This window comes from Montipora capricornis, chromosome 2 (assembly GCF_036669925.1).
Source record: "Montipora capricornis isolate CH-2021 chromosome 2, ASM3666992v2, whole genome shotgun sequence".
Taxonomy (NCBI): Eukaryota; Metazoa; Cnidaria; class Anthozoa; order Scleractinia; family Acroporidae; genus Montipora; species Montipora capricornis.
In genome coordinates, this window is record NC_090884.1 from 65227869 (window position 1) to 65236841 (window position 8973).

Sequence of the window (8973 nt, forward strand, 5' to 3'; positions counted from 1 at the left end):
CGCCACCAATCCGCCCAACGCCCCTTTTATTGAAACTAGGCTCAGTAGCTAGGTCAGTGTTTTAAAACGAAACGTAAAAACCTATCCTTTTATCTTTTAACTATCTTTTAACTATCGCTGAAGGTCGTCGACTTTGGAATCCCTTGATAAACTAGAAGCGCTCTTTGTTTCATCCGATTGAAACACGGTCACCATACCTCGTAACAATAATGACACAGTCCAGCACCCCGTTCGAACACCGAGTCTTCGGTCAACAATTCTTCGGCCAGATGGGTTTTGCCACTACGCGAAGGGCCGACGGTTATCGTACTACTAGGACCGCGGATCATCGTCGTCCTCGTCGTCGATAGTGCATCTCGTTATTCTTTACACCTTTGATGCTTGTTTCCCCAACAGGAAACCCGATCTTCCAAACGTCGGATTGGATCTCAATAAGACCATACTCATCCCTTTGGAAATTTTATCGATGAGCCGGGGTTCAGGACGATAAAAGGCCCCTCCTCTTTGTTTCCTTCTTTTTTGGGGGGTGGAACGTCGTCGTCGTCGTCGTCTTCAACGTGGTGGGTTGGTGACGGTGGAACCTTAGAACCAAACCCCCACCTCCATTTATCTTACACACACACACACACGCACGCAAAAACAACTTTTTAAATGAACATTGTCTCGATGCGTGTTGGTTTTCGGCCCCTATTTCCACGTCCTCAACGATCCATAGGCGGACTTGGTCTCCCACGTATCCACCGTTGCCGACCAGATGGTGGAGAGCAAATTGTTGCAAAAAGTTTTCCATCATACGTCCTTGAGCCCGTTCTTTCAAAAACAACAATGCATAATGGCCATGTCCTACTGTTCAAGGCTTGTAACGTCTGGTCGCTTTTCCAAAGGGGGGAACCATCGAACTTACAAGGCGTGCAGCCCCGGGACCTCGTTGGTGGGGAGAGGCAGGCCATAACTCTCCAAGACTTCTCATGCTCGATCTTTGGTCGATAGACCCAATAAATGTCGACCCGGTTCGCCTCGGGGATCGGTGTACATGGCCCAAGTCGTCTCGGTGGGATGGGACGGCAATCCGTAGGAAGGATGCACGCCATGAAAGGGTTTCAAGATCGAGTCGTCCAAGGCCAAGTAATGGAGTTCGGCATCGCTGAGAGGTACAAATTCCATGGTTGTCTCAACGATTCATCAACGCATATTATATAGAATACCTCCATTGTCGTCAATCTCGAACAGGTTCTCGAATTCAACCCAGACCAACAAGTTGAGGTTTGTGTTGTGAGCATTAAAATCAATCTCAAAGCGCAGATTGTCAACTTGTTTGGGATTCTAATGAAAAGGGGTGTCGGCATCCCATATAAACGCAAATAAGGTGCAATTTTTGCCGTTGCCCCTTGTTGGGTCGATGATGCATGACCGACCCGCTGACTTCCAAGAGGCGATGGTACCCTAGCCCTGTTTCCATTCGTTGTCTCCGTTCAGTTCCAACGTAGGGTACGAGTCTTCTTCCCCTTCGACATGTGTGCACCACCCCAAATTTCTGGAACGTAAATAGCCAATACTATAAATCGCCATTGAACTAGTGACTGTCCAGCAACCCCACTATGAAACGATCGGGGGCACGAGCCAGAAACACATTGTTTTCGCGAATTTGGTCATGCGACCGTTGAACGAGAAAGTCCGCATCTCGCTCCGAAACACAGGATACTTGGCCTAGGTGGCTTTCACTTTCCTTATGGCCTGTGGAGCATTATACACGGACAAGTTCGGCGATAACCGACATAGATGTGGTGTCACTTTGAGATCCTCTTGACCCAACGTCACTTGACGTTTAAACCCCGTGCCACTGGTCTTGGTACTAAACAGAAAGAAATCGAGGTTGTCGCAAAAACTTCAAAGACGATCTCGATCAAAGCTTCCATAAAGGCTGTGTACACAGAGGTGTCCGTCTGGTTGCTCATCAAGGTACCATTCAACCGTACATTCATTTGTTTGAAGATCATTCATTTGTTTGACCCAGGTTGTTGGTCATGTACACAAATTTGGTATCGTCTTCATCTGAGGCACTGTCGGCATCGCCCACCAATCTGTTGGTCGAAGCTGAGTTGAAACACAATTCCACTTCCAAATAACATAGTCCCAAATCGACAAAATCGTCCAAAGCGCCAATTGAAAACGAAATGGGTGCAATGCCCGTACTGCCCAGACTGCACGTCACCTCGCGATACCCTTGTATGGTCACGTCGGTCAACGGGAAGGTAAACATGTCCAAACTCATCGTATCCTCTTCCTACTTCGTCGTCTTTGTCGACGTCGTGTCAGGAATTCCGTCCACAGCATGGACGCGGATGATCCGCTCCTTTTATAGTCGGGTCGACTGTTCGATACCGAGTCAAAGTTTGTTGTCGACGCGGACGCGATTGTGCCACATACTCCTTCATGATTGACCAAAGATGTCCAATACGGTCCGTTTGGCTTTTCTTATTAGCATAACGTCCCCCGGCTTTCACCCGAGCTGTCAGTCAGCAAGGCCCCCGCTTCGCTTTCCGTTTGACCCCACGTTTCAACTCGTGTCCGACGAGACGCTAATCATTGGATGTGCAGCGGGTTAAAGTACGTGGTCCCAAAACCACTTTGTTTGTAAGCTTCTTCTCGTACTAACGGATATGACGAATCCCCCACGATGCTGCTGTTCACGACGTTCGAATACAATAACATTGTTCACGAGAGTCATAAACTTCCAGTCTAAGTTCTGACTCAACACGAGTCCTTCCGAATGACAATTGCCAGTCCCCTTCGAATTTGACGGTATGAGGTAAACGCACTTTGTTGGGAAATTCGTGCGACACGTCACTGAGCAAGACGATGGGGTCCATGACAAGGACAATAACGACGACGAAGACGCAATCGTATGCGTAAAACTTAATCCAAAGGGAAAGATAAATTTTACACACTTACACTTTACACAACGCTCCAACACTTGGCTAAGTAGCCTGACCTCTGGCTGTTATACACAGAAGAGACGTCCGTCGACTTTGGTTACAAGGACTTCCACGATATCGATCCGTGTCGCTCGTATACGATGATACTCAGTGTGCCGAGGTTCCCCCGCGTCCTGTCGCCTTTTTAGGGGACGGTAAGGGAAATGGAAATGAAATATTTTTACCCAAGGGACACCTTAATTAGTTAAGAGCGCTCAGGAGCTAGTTCAACATCTGTCCGTGGATCGAATTGGAATTTGGCTGTGTTGGTTTTTCGTGGAGAGAGGAAAACCGGAGTAAAGGTAAAGGTACAGTCTGCTCTTCGAACCAGTAGGCGCATTAAGCGGCGCTTATCTCCGAGTTCATGAGCATGAAGCGACTAGGAGTATTTCTACTCCCCCCTGGATGGGATGCTAGTCCATCGCAGGGTTACCTGCAGCATTAAATTCGCCGGTACCCATTTATACACCTGGGTGGAGGGAGGCACCGTGAGGGTAAAGTGTCTTGCCCAAGAACACAACACAATGAACCCGGCCAGGGCCCGAACCCGGACCTCTCGATTCGGAATCGAAAGCACTAACCACAAAGCCACCACACCTCTCTAGAAGCAAGGAGGGAACCAACAACAAACTTAACTCACGTATGATGCCAGGACCGGGAATCGAACCCAGGCCACATTGGTGGGAGGCGAGTGCTCTCACCACTGCGCCACCCCGGCTCCTCAACGGTACAGAGCAGTTTATCGTCCGATCCACCCATTTACTTTCGATCAGATCCGAATACACGCACAATGGAAGTTCGACGACGGTAGGTCGATTTACGGCGTAAATTTGAGCATAGGCTTCACTGATTCGTGCGAAGAGCCAAGGGTACACGTTGGACAAGATCATAAATATGGCTCTGTCTCTCTTTGGGGTAAGCCGACGCCACCGTTACGTCACGATAGAGGGTCCTTCCCACGGGTAGGTCTCGTACGATGCTTTGCTTGACGGTCTCAGTGATTTTCTTGACCAGTTCGAGCCTTGTCGACGATGGCGTGAATTCGTCGGCCCTCGCGAAGCCACAGGCTTGTATTCTTTCTATCACCCGTGGTGATAGAAAGAATACAAGCACAGGTACTCATCGTTCTTGTGCAAGTGATGTGTGACGGAGTCCGATAGCATGTCTTTGGAATGAACCAGTGGAAGTGGGGTACGAGTTAAATGCATGCTGGACAACCCCACTTCCCAGGCATCGATTTTGTCGTGCCAGGTCGGTTCTTTGGGAAGCCGACTCTTGAAACGGGAAGCACCATTACCGGCAAACTCGTTCCGTGGTCCGTTACTCGACAGCGTGGTGTAGCAAGTCGACTAGGAAGAAGGCATGTTTTGGATTTCTCCCTATCCGTTTTTTAATACATGCGTCAAAGTCTTTATGGGAACCCAACTGTCGTATATTTGCAGCCAACCAAACCATCGCACTTTGACCGTGGGTCCACGGTCACCTTTTGTGCGCCCTGTTCTAAAAAAATGACCTTCTACAGGTGTACCGTCCCATTCCTTCAATTGGTACATGAGCATATATGAGCATATATGAGCATATATGAGTCCATCCGTGCAGGTACCCTTTCTTGAAAGGTCGATGTTTCTTGCTGAGTCGTACACGATCACTCACATTCAATTTAGGTCGGGATATCCTTTCAAGCGTTTACCGTAAAAAACGAGTCCACACCGCTCCTTCATTATCGGACGCCGCCTCTCGGGAATCCATGCCAATGCTCCGATGTTGGCCTCGATTGTACGCGCTCAATAACTTAGGAAAAACGTTCACATACGCTTGGGTACGACGAGCAGTAATATTACGGTACATGTGTTCCTTGTATGTATGATTAAATCGTTCCACAACCGAAGCTTTGGTATCCCCGTGCGTCGAAAAGTGACAAAAACCTTTTCGTGCTAAAAAGCGTCGAAACTTCACGGTGTTAAACTCTTTCCTGCATCGGCCTGTAAACGCAACGGACGCCGTCTTCCGGATTTTCGTAAAGTCTGGCGAAATCCTTTGGTCACGGTCGTCCTCGTCTTTTTCTACAAAGGCATTGCCCAAGCGTATTTGGACAACACGTCGATCACCGTCAATAGATAAGGATTCGCTGCATTCCAGTTTTTCAAATGTTGCATCTCCACCAGATCCGCTTGCCATTGTTCCCCCATTTAAACACCAAGACTGGGAAAGAGCCCTCGTCAGACGGGACGATGGAGCGTGTAAGCCAAATCCCCTTGCAATTCCCGTCATGCTTCGTCGATCGTCAATCTTTGGGTTCGAGCTTATCTTGACACCCCTCCTAAGGACCCCGGCGTTTGGGGGTCCGTGTAAACACTCATGAGGGGGCGGCCGGAGGACCGTGTGCATTTCGACATGTTTTGGAGACCACTCAACGTGCCGTCAATTCCAGAATGGTTGGACGTGTCTTGTAGATGACGCTTTTCAAGGATCTTCCACCTGTGGTAGACTTGATCGGGTTCGGTCGTCTTCATAAACCAATCAACGTAGACGACAAAATAACTCCATGGCATGGTATGGTATAGTATGGTGTACTTTATTTAAATCCAGAAGACATGCTAGCCCCAGCAACATTAAGCTGGTTTTCATGGAGGGCGTGTCTTTACAAATATATTATATAAAAATGTAATTATATACATGTAAATATGTGTATATTAAAAAAGCGACTGCAACATAACATATATGCATAAAACTACTTGAATCTGCTTAAGACGCTAACACTAGCATAAAGTACTTCTTTTAATTACAAGCAAGAGTATAGCTAATAGTACGGAATTAAATTTATAATTATAACCCCTAAAAACCCCTATACTATACCACCTATAAGAAAATGAAAGCCATTCAATATTGAGTCGCAAGACTAAACGAATGTAGGATGCCATGACCGAATCACGTTCGAGGTTGTTTTTAAATGAATTTAGTGAATCCGACCATATATTTAGCTTCATTTGGAAGTTGAATCCAAATCATAGCACCACTGTATTTCAAACTTCTTTTTAGAAATTCCTCCTTTTGTTTAGGAAGTGTTAGATCAGTTGCACTATTTCACAGGAGGGTATTTCGTTTGACTATTCCTTGTGACAAAAGAGTCCCCTAGGTTGGGTGCGGGGTCATCATTCAATATTTTGTACATCAAAGTTGATTTAGCAAGGAGCCGTCTCTTATCCATGGTATTCCAAGATAGAGCCTCAGTCAAGTGGGCAGAAGGAATATCATAACTGGCACTATTAAGAACTCCAGCAGCACAAGACTGAAATATCTGAAGCTTATCCTTTAATAACTTTCCTCAGTAGTCCCTTAAAGGGTTATAATAGTCAAAATTTGGTTGTACTAGGCTCCTATATACCTTGTCGAGTGCATTCGAAGGAACAAATGGCCTAATACGTCTCATCACTCCAATGCCTCCATTAGCCTTCTTACAGACCATGTCAATATGGCTTTCACAAGTAAGCTTCTCATCAGTCTGACCCCCCTAGACATTTATGTGCGTCAGTTTGGGAAACAGGTGTGTTGTTTACCACAACGGGATGTTCGAAACTCTTATTACTCAGATTATAAGAAGACCCAATGAGCATGAATTTAGACTTAGCGGGGTGCATTAGGAGTTTGGTTTCTATGAGCCAATTTCTGACATGTTCGAAGTCAGTACTCAGTTTTAAGATAAGTCCGTTGACATCGTAAGAGGATGGAAACAATTGAGTGTCATCTGCAAACATGCAAGGAGTGATTGACCTCAGGCAGTCTGGTAAATGATTAACATAAAATAGGAACAACAGGGGGCCGAGGATTGAGCCCTGGGGCACCCCACAGGAATAATTTTCTTCGATAATAGTTGCCACTTGATAATACACTAAACAAAAAAAAAGGTAACTAAATTAATACATCTTGATGAAGGGTTTAGAGTATTGAGAGGATCACCACCATATTTTGAAAAATGCATTAAGGACTTGCATTGTTTGCTATCATTCGCCAGTTAGGTAATCCCACACGGTTCTGCCACATCTTTGGTAAACTTGTAGAGAAAAAAGAGCTAACTGATGATGAGATTAACAATATGACCTGGCAACAAAAATCAGACCGTATTCAAAAAAACCCTGTCACCTGTGCTAGGAACTTTGAACACATAATGCAGCTCTTTATAAAGGATGTGTTCAAGAGTAATGTTATGTCTATTGGAGAAATAGTAGACTTTTTTTACAGGGTTGAATCCCAGCAATGGGGATCACCTGACATGCATGCATTATTTTGGGCATCTAGTCGCATATTAGAGCCCCCCTGTGCTGTTACACCATTGGGGCGGGCCCCAATCATTTCACGGATAAAAAAGAGCCTGCTTGTAGGCTAACCATTATCCAGCTGATTAGGTGTGGGCCCCTTCGTCGCCCTTTTGAAGGTTGGAATTGGAGCGTTCTGATTGGTCGATTCAAATTTTTGCTGGAAATTCAAATTTGGGCGGCAAATTCAAACGTACGTTAGGCGGAACTTTCAAAATTCAAATAACATGTCACATACACGTGACACCTCCCTATCTGCGGACCCTCAGAAAACACGGTTTAAAAAAGATGGAAACGAGGCCATCTTTAATAATTTAAACAAGACAAAAATAGGATTTATTTACGAATGAAACGATTTAATTAAAAATAAAATAGCTATTTACAATCGGGAACGTGGAATGCGGTCTGGTGCCGAACCTCGTCCCGGTTTATCCAAGCCTGTGTCCATAAGTTATTGTAAGCAAAAATACAAAAGTAAAGCAAGTCAAAGTCTCTGAGCGCGTTCCGTATTCACAAAATAGAGAGGCCTGAGGACTCGTTCATTTATACACAAATGCACAGTAGCACAAAGATCCTTCTTTTAAAATTAGTCTTTACACCTAAAAATCGTTCACTTGTCATCATCATCATTTTGTTCTTCTTCATCTTGAGTTGGAATGGGACGCGGTTGGAACATCCTGTTTAATAAAAATTTCCGTCTTTCCACAGCTGCGTCTTTAGCCTCTTTCTTCAACATCCATTCAATCCTCCTCCATGAAACGATGTCGCGTTTTCATAATGTCTTTATGCACGGGATCATGTTTTAGACGTTCAAACCACTGGAGATAGTGCAAATACAGCTCTCGCAACTTTCTTCTGTAAACGGGTAACAGGGCATTTTCAGAGACCCCCTCCTTTAAGAACTTGTTGACTTTTTTGTCATAGGTTGAACTCAGTGACTCTTCCACCGCTTGGCGCAGAGTTTCCCAGGAATCGTGGTCATCCCTTTCCCTGTCACTAACGTCTTCATCCTCAGAGTCGATGACCATGTCTGAGTCCGAGTCTTCTTCTTCCCCTTCATCTTGGTTTCGCTCCTCATGTTTTTCACTTTTCTCTTCCGAGGCAGCATAGGATGGTACTTCCTCAAATATGTCCCCCATTGTTGTGTGTCTCACAGTGTCCTGGTCTACGCGTTTCCAACAACCTCGCCTCTCGTGACGGTCTCTGTTATAAGCTCGACTAAAACGGTTTGTGGCCGTAACGGCAGAGATGTGCCATACACTCACCCAAAGGGATTGCTCCAAATGTGAATCTCGAGTTTGACGTCTGCTTTTATATTCATTGTGAGTCACGGAGTGAGCGAGTGTGAAACTGCGGCTAAGATCATCATAAACGAGAAGCCACCGAGGAGGAGAACGTTGTCTGATTGAGCTCCGGTTGCTTTTGTTGACTTAGTGAAGTGCGTGCCATCTACCAAAGAGTCTATCAACAAGACATGGAGGCCACACTCGCAGCACTGATTCAAGAGATCGAAAGGTTGAAGTGAAAATTCGGAAAGGGAACAAGCGCGAGCAACTCAAACGATGGCGAGCCAAAAACTCGGACAAAGTTAAGGAGCAAAAGAAGAGATGGAGGGACGAGACCCGACAAAACGTGAGAGACCAAAAGAGAGCAGGAAAAACGACCATGACACAACCTCCGCTCGT